The following is an 11,349-nucleotide window of genomic DNA, read 5'->3' on the forward strand; positions in this document are numbered from 1 at the left end:
ATTTTTTAGGCCATTCATGATGGCTTTAAGTTGTTTCTTGGCCTTCGCCCTAAATTCAATGAAGTGTACGAGTTTAGGCCATTCAACAGGAGTTTCCATGATATCTAGTCCCCCAGAAATTATAATGAAAGGTATACTTATGAAATAGCAAATAAGTATACATAATTAAACAACTTAAATAGAAAGATAATTAAATTGATGATAACAAATCTCCCTACTGATGAAATTAGTTTCAATTTCCTGGCATAGTTAACTGAAAACAAATACACATGTTCAGTACCAACTAAATTAAATCTAGCCATTATGTGGATGATGGGTAAAATGATGCAACTAAGAAGATTTTGTTTAACAAAAAAATTGAAGGTTACATATCCTAGCAGTATATATTATTATACATAGAGTCAAACACAACCTAAAAATATTAAATGTTAGATAATTTCAAATAGTAATTGATAGCAATTGCAAACTGCAATTTTCAATTATACCTTGCACCAGGACTCGATGACGCATGTAAACACAATATGGGATTGTGAACTTCCTGAATGCATGCTTGTTGCTCCGACCTTCCTACTTGAAAGCCCCTGAGCCAGAAATAAAAGTTAACAAGCATAAAAGAAAATCCATGAAGTATCAACAAGTAGCAATCTGTAGCACTAATTCAATAAACAACAAGAAACATGCTCATGCAAAAAAGAACAAAACTTGAATGCCTTGTTATTTGCTACCTTAATTAATACAAGATCTCCGATCTGTTCATTGTATATTTGAGACAGCAAAAGATAAAAATCAACAGATTCATCAGTTGCCACTTCCAGGAAATTTTACAGATTCATCAGAAGAAGAAATCAAAAAACAAAAAATAAAAATCAACTTATAGAATACTACTTTCTCGAAGGACATGGATGTGTCAGATGTCTGTTGAATAAACAAAAAGTGAGTACCACACACTTTTTAAATTATAAAGAGGGAAAATTTTCAGGGGAAGAAAGGGGGAAGCACTTAATAAAAGGATGTGGTTGATCATGGAAGAATCTAGAGCCAATTTTGCAAGCATATAAAAATAAAAATTTCAATTGGGTTAAACTCTATTATAACTGCATGAAGAATGTTCAAATCCCCCACGAAACAATGTAATTTCTTCTTGGAAAGCATTAAAAATTTTCAATTGTTTTTATTATGTTATTAAAAATTTCTGTAAGATGGCATCAAGATAAGCATGCCTAGAAGTGCACTAATTATGGAAACATTATCAGTTGAAATTAATATGCGGCAAAGCTTAGAACCATAGATAAGAAACAATGCTTTTGGGAGATTGAATGCAGGACGTACTAGGGAAAAATTAGATAAGCTAGCTGAGATGCTACTATCATGTGATACAGAGGCTAATGTGTGCTCTAGTAACATGTTTGCTACGAAACTTTTGCAAGCATAAGGAGGCTAAAAAATCATGGAAGAAAAATTAGTAGTGGCAAAACCAGCAAAGTAGATATTGTCTAATTTCAGAAATTAATATCAAGAAGGGAGGAAAAAAAACAGATCCAAAAGGGCTTCTAAATAGTGAAACACCAATGATCCAAAAGGGCTTCTAAATAGTTCATGGCATCCTTAAATGAATAGCACAAAAAAAAAAGAAAAAAAGTAAAAATAAATAATAAATAAATAAATTCATTTGCAGTTGCTTATATGAAAGACCAATTTCATCAAGAAAATAAAAATTGTAGATTTCAAGTTGTTTCAATTTTACAGCCAAACAAGTTTAATATAAAATTTTAACCCAATTCCTATATATATAGATAGATATATATATATATATATATAGAGAGAGAGAGAGAGAAGCATACGCGAGACGGAGCATCAATGGAGCAGAGTTCATCTCAGCGATGAAGCCTCTGGATCTCGTGGCGGTTATAGCGATCCCAGTTATCCCTTTACTGTTCTGTTATTTTTCCGGACGCGGTTCTGTGGAGTTGGTAGTTGTACCTATTGTGTTGTCAACCTTTAAACTCTTTTGTTTGAGTTTTAGAATGTGTTGGGCTCGGTTATTTCAGGTTGGTAGAGCTTTAGCTCCCATTGTTGATGCCCAGTTTTTGAATGGTCCGCTCGAGCGGGGTTTTCACAGCTTTAGTATTTCGTGCCTCTGCAAAACTTCTGCAAAAGTGTTTTCTACGCTCGAGCTGGTTTCTTGTGCTCGAGGGGGTCGCGCTCGAGCGGGATTTTTAGCGCTCGAGCGGGTACTACCTTTTTCGTGTAAGTTTTGGGAGGGGGAAATCTACACTCGAGCGGACTGGTTTTCACGGTCGAGCGGATGTGCTTTATTCTTGTGTCTTGGCGCTCGAGCGGGACTTTTTGCGCTCGAGCGGACCTAGTTTTTGTTCTTGACGCTCGAGCGTTGTGTTCTCCGCTCTAGCGGGAGAGTCGTATATCAGTTGGCAGCTAGGCTATTTTAAATCACTTTTTACATCCACACTCTCTCTCTTACTTTTCTAAAACCCATTTTTGAGAGCTCCTCTCTCTAGAATCTCCCTTCTCTCTAGGGTTTGATCTAGCTAGGGTGTTCTCCTTGCCTTTGGTCTTTTTAAAAGTTGGGTTGTTCGTCGAGGGCTATCATTTGATCCGAAAATATTGAGCTTTGGAGCACGTTGAGTTTCTTCGTCTTCTCCGTTGAGAGCCATCTTTCGAGGTAGGGATATCCTACTCTTCCTTATGGATTTTGTCTTTAAATTTTAGCATTTTGATGTGTTGGGTGTTGTTGGGTCGATTTGAGAAAGTTTGGGTCTTTTGGGTAATTTTACAAAAGGTGGGGTTTCGTTTGAAATAGACCTATATGCAAGTTTGGCATAAAAGAAAATGAGTTGGATGATGGATCGTGGGTGAAAATGAAACCTTGGAGTTGTTTTGTTAATTGAGGTAATTTGCCCTAACTGTTTAATTAATTAACGTATATAATTGATTAAAGGAAATGAGGAATCGAAGTAAAAATGCTGAAATTAGGAATGTATGGGACTAAAGGGTGTAGATAAATCATTTATTGCTCACCTAATTGGAATGTTGATATATTACCCATTTGTGCATTTATTTCATATTTAGAAATAATTGCTTGAGGCTACCGGTGGAGGGTATTGTTGATTGTTGTAGTCAATGTATGATGATTAGGCAAACTAAAACTAATCAATCGGGTGTGTCATAGAGTATGACGGATGATAGAATACATTAACTTTATGTATTGATTGATTGTGTATATGACCAATGTGTTTATATGCATTATGTGTAGACAGTTGATAGAATACATTAACTTTATGTGTTGGTTGATTGCGTATGTGATTCTGTGTTTATATGCATTACTTGTGTATGGGAGGAGATGGGGGATGTACTCCACGGTTTAGGGGAAGATGGGGGATGTACCTCTAAATCGGTTAATGGTTAATGGTTAAGGGAAGATGGGGGATGGACCCAAGGTTGCAGCTCATATGCTCTCCCATTGAAGTGTTGATACAGCTCATATGCTTGTCATTGAAGTGTTGATACAGCTCATATGCTTATCTGTTGTAGTATTGATGTAGCTCATATGCTTATCTGTTGTAGTGGTGATATAGCTCATATGCTTATCTATTGAAAAGTTTGTTTGATTTGATATAGCACTAACATGTATATCATCATCGTTTGTGAAGTATGGAAGTAGCTTATGTGTTATTGATACAACACCAAAATGTATATCCACCTTGAATTTCGAAAATGTTCTAGAGATGAACTATAATCTCATCAAATGCTTTGACTAGAGTACTGAGCCTTGTTTTCAAACTCAAAGTTGAATAAGAATTGGAAAGTGAATTGTGACATAGACTTGACCGTCATCAAATTGTAATAAGATGTAATTGGATGTGTAAGTATCGACCATCTATCAGTTGCTAATCTTTTAGGCATTGTTTATAGTTGGTTTAGTATATCTCTGCTGGGCTGTGGCTCACCCTATATGGGAACATCATTTTCAGGTACAAGTAGCATGCCACCTCTAAGGACATAGCTTGGGGGGCTAGAGGCGGACATACTTTGGCTGTCTTATTTTCCTTGATTGTGTTACACATAGTTTCAAGCCAAGAGCTTAAGGTGTAATTGAGTTAGCACTCTCTTTTGTAACCAAGTGTTAACTTGGAAGACTGTAAGCCCGTAGGGCATTTGCTTTTGTGTTGTAAATATGTAACACTGTTGTAATGAAATACCCTGATGAATAGATGAATGTGGACCTTTATGTATCAATGCATGTCCCTATATGGATGGGTTTAATGTTATTATTTTGAGGGCGTGACAACTTGGTATCAGAGCGTACCGGGTTTGAATACTTTGGGTACGTGGGAAGTGATTAGGATCACAATGGGTTTGTCTCGCTTGATAGAGACTTAGATGTAGTGTCATATGCTATGTGTTTAATTGATAACATGCTTATGTGACTATGTGGGTATGGGATTTAGTTTCTAGGATGTTGATTGGATCCTTGGGTTTCTGGGAGTCCTGTTGGAAAGGCACTTGATCAATGCTGTTTCTGACCGGAACTCTAGTAACGCCTCGGGACTATCATTATCCAGAAATGAAATTCGTGAATGCTTATATGTTTATGTACTTACGTGGAGTGAATTACAGTTGTCCATGTACTAGGACGCGAGTGTTTAGTTTCAGCACATGTATGAGTGTGCTAACGTGTCTCTGTTACTTTTACTAGGATGCCTAGGCGAGGAAGTTGTGATTTCCCTCCTTCCGCTCGGGAAGTTACGCCAAGGTACTACACCTTTGGTGCAGTTCGAAAAATGGTTTGCAAACCTGTCGAGGTTTGCTCCAGAGTTGGTGGAGACGGAGGAATTGCGTTGCTTTGAGTTTGAGAGTAAGCTGCGTGGCGACATCCGTGATAGGACTGCGGGGCCTTGGTATAGAAGTTATAAGGTGCTTGTTGAGGCGGCCGCCCATGTAGAGGCTGCGGTGCTAGCAATGGGGCAGAGTGGGGAGGAAGCCATCTCGGCGACTCCTGTGACTCAGGGTGTTGGTAGGCCTTTTAAGAGGCAAAGGGGTTTAAACTCGCAGCGGGGAGGTCGAGCTAGAACTACCCTTCCAGTGTCAGATCTGGGTTCGGGAGAAAGTAAACAAAGGGGTGTCATTTGTTTCAGATGTGGTCTGTTGGGCCACAAGGTTTCGGGTTGCCCTCAGAGGAAGGGGGCAGGGTTACCAGTTCAACCAGTAGTTGTACCACCAGGATCATCTAACCAGCCGGGTTTTGGACTGATCAAATGCTCAGTGGGGAGGCAGTTGTTGGGGTCTTCATCAACCCAGATTCTGAACCAGTCTCATACTCATGCACCGCCTACTTGTTGGATGTGTAATCAGCCGGGTCACATTCGACGTTTCTGTAGTCAGCTGGGGGCTTCTTTAGGGATTTTACAACCTAGCCAGGCTCAGTTTCTTTTGACTGGGCCGGAACAGTATCGTTTTGGGGGACTAGCAGGCCAGATTGCGAGGGCCTCAGTGGAGTCGAGTTCCCAAGTCCCACTTGGGAAGTCTGCAGGTGTTCCAGATGTGGCCAGTTGGGGCACATTAGTAGTTCTTGTCCGTGGCTAGTAAGCTCATAGGTTATCTTGAGTTTGGGGATGACCAATTTTGGCGGTCCAGCGAGGGACGGCAGTGGTGGTAATACCGAGGGGTTGGTTTTGTTTTGACTAATCCGTTTTGTAACTGGTGAATTATCATTTTGTGGCCATTGGGTTCTAGCGTGTAACCAATGTGTCTTGGGAATGTTGAAACATCTAAACTGCTTGTTTATCTATATACATATATATATATATATATATATATATGCTTGGTTTGTTAATTTCCTTGGATTGGGTGGATTGGAGCATTGTGTAGCTTTAAAGTTTGATTGATGTGATAAGTTGCTGTAAGACCATAAAATTTTCGGTAATAGTGCATTCTTGTGTGTGTGTTTTGGTTTGGGAAAAGTGAGGACCGTTGAGCCGTGTTTTCAAATTTAGAAGGATCACTAAGGGATGCGTATCTTAATCAGAAGTGCAAGGGTGCGAGAACAGTTATACTTACCGGTGTTCGAAATTTCACTAGTGTTATCTAATCAATTTTACGCGTGTGAAAGTGATGTTAGTCTAATGTCGCGGGAACTCCTCGAGAGGATGTGGAGTGTGAGATTAACACTAGATATAGTCTGTAATTAACATGGTGTTTTGCAAGGGCATAGCGCATAATCTTGTTAGGATTAGACTTGTATTTTCGTGGTAGGTAACGTTGCCAAATTGGCATATGTTATTATTGGTCGTTCGATAGAGGGAGTGTTAGTCCCTATATCAGGGTGTGACTGTTAACATCGGGAACGGTACGTTTTGAGCAGCTGGTGTTATATCTCGAGTAGTAGATTATGGACGCTTCCTAAGTTTCTGGACTTCCTTACTTTGATCGAAAGTGATAGGTTTGTACCTTAACACTGGTTAGGTCGGGAGGTGCTATCGTGAGGATTGATTGGGTGTATAACCCGTAGTTTGGGTGTGAACCGTGAGTCGAGTCACCGTAGTAAGGTATTCACGAAGAAAGGTTTGGGGATTTTAATGAGACGGCTGGAGGCATTTGCTCCTCTGGGAATTTAGAGTAGTGCATCTTTGAAAGCCTTGTCGGCAACATGCGACAGTGTCGGGGTTGGTTCATGGTGGTTGTCTGGTGGTAACATTGGCTAGTGGTGTGGCACGGAGACTGGGTGTCTTGATGGTACTCTCGAGATGAGTGACAAGTAAGATGTAGAGTAACGAGTGGACCCTATGAGTTATTGGGGGACTCGGTGTGGGAGTGAGAGGACTTGCAAAATAAGGAGGTTTTGCCTAGTTCAGGAGAATGTGTTAGATGTGTTGGTTTCAAGAGTTGCGCGTTGTCGGCAAGACTATGTGAGAATGTTCGAGGGAATGTGAGATTTGTGTCTCGAATTAGTGGGAATGGTACCTGTATGTTGGTTCGTGTTTTGGGTCTTGCTAGTTAGTGAGTCCGTGGTGACCCCATTGGTTGTATAGGGGTAGTGTTCGTATTGTGATTGGTTATCAATTGTTGGGTATAGGTTGTGAGTGGATGCTGGCAGCATTCTTTGAAGGGAGAGCAGTTCGTGTTCTAAAGTAATGAGTATAACATTGGTCAAAGTGGTCCTTCGTGTTTGGGTTGTTGTGATTGAGGTTGACCATGTCGGTCTTCGGTCAAGGAAGTGAGCAGGCTTGCTAGATAGTCATGGTGGGGGGCAGTGATTTCCTTAGACGCAATGTTGATACGGTTCAATTTTAGGAGATCCGGTAGGATTCCAAATTTTGCGGTTTATGTAGGGAACTCCGAGTTTGGGGTTAGTGGTTTGAGTGGCACATCAGTGTGTGGATTACTGGGTGTAGAGCTTATTGAGTTGATTAGGCGACTTGCCGGTATCGGGTTTTGGGTTGGCATTAGTCACCTTGAGTTTAGTCTCGTTTATTGTAGACTTTGTATGTTGATTAGGGAAAACTAAAACTAATCGAACATGTTTTGTCGTTGAATCTGACGGTTGGAATAATACACCTAGTATACGTATTGATTGATCATTGTGAATGACTGGCTTCTATACATTATGTATGTATGATGTTTGGTTTGATGTTGATACGGCACTATAATGTGTGTCACTTGTGTATTAAGGGGGTATTGCTGAGGCGAGTTGTAATCTCTAAATTGTTGGCCAGGTTCTGAGCCATGTTTATGATCTTAAATTGGTTAAGTTAATGGAGGTAGAATGAAATTGCCAAAAACCATGATTTTTTTTTTGTTTTTTTTTTTTGTGTGCCTTATGTGCTGTTAATATTGTTGTTATTTCTATTAACCATCATTATAGAAATGTCGTGCCTCATGTTGGTTATGGCATCACTGTGTGAGTGATGGTTGTTGATAATGTTTTTCTTTGGAAAGAAATGGGAAATAAATTTTTTTTTTTTTTAGTGGTTGGGCCATCTAAAGGCGTTGTTGAGAAAATGATTTAATTCAAGGGCTTTGAGAAATTCCAAATGAATCTTTTTGGCAAAATAAACTGTGGATGGTTATATGTTTGGATGACCCCGTATTTGTTAAAAAAAAAAAAAAAAATGTTTACAAAACTTTTGAGTTTCGTGTTGAAAATGCAAGGTTTATTTTGAAATGTCCCATGAGCAAGAAAATGTTTTCCTTATATTAATGTAGAAGATTTGCCTTGATTATCCTTTTATCGGAAATTATGGTTGTTGAGTAGTGACTTAGCTTGAAGCGCTAGTCAGTTATTGGTAAACTGTCTCAAAAGGGTTGGTTTTGTTGTAGCTTTTGTGCCTAGTCAGTCTCTTCCCAGGTAAGAGTAAATCAAAGGTTTGTTGGGAGAATAGTTCCTCTCCTAGCACTCGGGTGTTGGTGTTGTGTGATTAGTTGGCCTCGTGTTTTGGCATTTCCTTAATTTTGGGGATGAAATTCTTGAAAGGGGGGACGTTATAGCGATCCCGGTTATCCCTTTACTGTTCTGTTATTTTTCCGGACGCGGTTCTGTGGAGTTGGTAGTTGTACCTATTGTGTTGTCAACCTTTAAACTCTTTTGTTTGAGTTTTAGAATGTGTTGGGCTCGGTTATTTCAGGTTGGTAGAGCTTTAGCTCCCATTGTTGTTGTCCAATTTTTGAATGGTCCGCTCGAGCGGGTCGTCTTGCGCTTGAGCGGGGTTTTCACAGCTTCAGTATTTCGTGCATCTGCAAAACTTCTGCAGAAGTGTTTTCTACGCTCGAGCTGGTTTCTTGTGCTCGAGCGGGTCGCGTTCGAGCGGGATTTTTAGCGCTCGAGCGGGTAGTACCTTTTTGGTGTAAGTTCTGGGAGGAGGAAATCAACGCTCAAGCGGACTGGTTTTCACGCTCGACCGGATGTGCTTTATTCTTGTGTCTTGGCGTTCGAGCGGGACTTTTTGCGCTCGAGCGGACCTAGTTTTTGTTCTTAACGCTCGAGCGTTGTGTTCTCCGCTCTAGCGGGAGAGTCGTATATCAGTTGGCAGCTAGGCTATTTTAAATCACTTTTTACATCCACACTCTCTCTCTTACTTTTTTAAAACCCATTTTTGAGAGCTCCTCTCTCTAGAATCTCCCTTCTCTCTAGGGTTTGATCTAGCTAGGGTGTTCTCCTTGCCTTTGGTCTTTTTAAAAGTTGGGTTGATCGTCGAGGGCTATCATTTGATCCGAAAATATTGAGCTTTGGAGCACGTTGAGTTTCTTCGTCTTCTCCGTTGAGAGCCATCTTTCGAGGTAGGGATATCCTACTCTTCCTTATGGATTTTGTCTTTAAATTTTAGCATTTTGATGTGTTGGGTGTTGTTGGGTCGATTTGAGAAAGTTCGGGTCTTTTGTGTAATTTTACAAAAGTTGGGGTTTCGTTTGAAATAGACCTATATGCAAGTTTGGCATAAAAGAAAATGAGTTGGATGATGGATCGTGGGTGAAAATGAAACCTTGGAGTTGTTTTGTTAATTGAGGTAATTTGCCCTAACTGTTTAATTAATTAACGTATATAATTGATTAAAGGAAATGCGGAATCGAAGTGGAAATGCTGAAATTGGGAATGTATGGGACTAAAGGGTGTAGATAAATCATTTATTGCTCACCTAATTGGAATGTTGATATATTACCCATTTGTGCATTTATTTCATATTTAGAAATAATTGCTTGAGGCTACCGGTGGAGGGTAGTGTTGATTGTTGTAGACAATGTATGATGATTAGGCAAACTAAAACTAATCAATCGGGTGTGTCATAGAGTATGACGGATGATAGAATACATTAACTTTATGTATTGATTGATTGTGTATATGACCAATGTGTTTATATGCATTATGTGTAGACAGTTGATAGAATACATTAACTTTATGTATTGATCGATTGCGTATGTGATTCTGTGTTTATATGCATTACTTGTGTGTGTGAGGAGAAAAGGGATGTACTCCACGGTTTAGGGAAAGATGGGGGATGTACCTCTAAACCGGTTAATGGTTAATGGTTAAGGGAAGATGGGGGATGGACCCAGGGTTGCAGCTCATATGCTCTCCCATTGAAGTGTTGATACACCTCATATGCTTGTCATTGAAGTGTTGATACAGCTCATATGCTTATCTGTTGTAGTATTGATGTAGCTCATATGCTTATCTGTTGTAGTGGTGATATAGCTCATATGCTTATCTATTGAAAAGTTTGTTTGATTTGATATAGCACTAACATGTATATCATCATCGTTTGTGAAGTAGGGAAGTAGCTTATGTGTTATTGATACAACACCAAAATGTATGTCCACCTTGAATTTCGAAAATGTTCTAGAGATGAACTATAATCTCATCAAATGCTTTGACCAGAGTACTGAGCCTTGTTTTCAAACTCAAAGTTGAATAAGAATTGGAAAGTGAATTGTGACATAGACTTGACCGTCATCAAATTGTAATAAGATGTAATTGGATGTGTAAGTATCGACCATCTATCAGTTGCTAATCTTTTAGGCATTGTTTATAGTTGGTTTAGTATATCTCTGCTGGGCTGTGGCTCACCCTATATGGGAACATCATTTTCAGGTACAGGTAGCATGCCACCTCTAAGGACATAGCTTGGGGGGCTAGAGGCGGACATACTTTGGCTGTCTTATTTTCCTTGATTGTGTTACACATAGTTTCAAGCCAAGAGCTTAAGGTGTAATTGAGTTAGCACTCTCTTTTGTAACCAAGTGTTAACTTGGAAGACTGTAAGCCCGTAGGGCATTTGCTTTTGTGTTGTAAATATGTAACACTGTTGTAATGAAATACCCTGATGAATAGATGAATGTGGACCTTTATGTATCAATGCATGTCCCTATATGGATGGGTTTAATGTTATTATTTTGAGGGCGTGACAGCGGTAGCAGTGGATCTATGAAGATCGGCGGAGGAGGAGGCGGCGTGAAATGAGCGGCGGTACTCATGATGACGATGGCGATAGCGGAGGAGGAGGAGGAGGAGGTGCTCCGGTTTCCGGCGAAGGCGAGGAAAAGCGGCAGTGAGAGAGGGAGGGGAGAGGAGCAACGCTGAAAATAGAGAGAGAGAGAGAGAGAGAGAGAGAGAGAGAGGGGAGAGGTGCTGATTATTTTAGGGTTTGGTTTGGTACAAAATATATATATATATATAGGTCATCTTTGGCAACTAAAATATGATTTGGTCGCCAAAGATTAAAAATTAATTTTTTTTTATTTTCATTCGGCTACTGTCACGACCCGAACCCGCCCCCATGGGTTAAGGACGCAACCGGCCAGTAATCCTAAGATTACCTACGGCCTCAAACCAAAACAGAC

The sequence above is a fragment of the Camellia sinensis genome, chromosome 9 (assembly GCF_055761805.1).
Source record: "Camellia sinensis isolate YWXY chromosome 9, ASM5576180v1, whole genome shotgun sequence".
NCBI classification, from domain to species: Eukaryota; Viridiplantae; Streptophyta; class Magnoliopsida; order Ericales; family Theaceae; genus Camellia; species Camellia sinensis.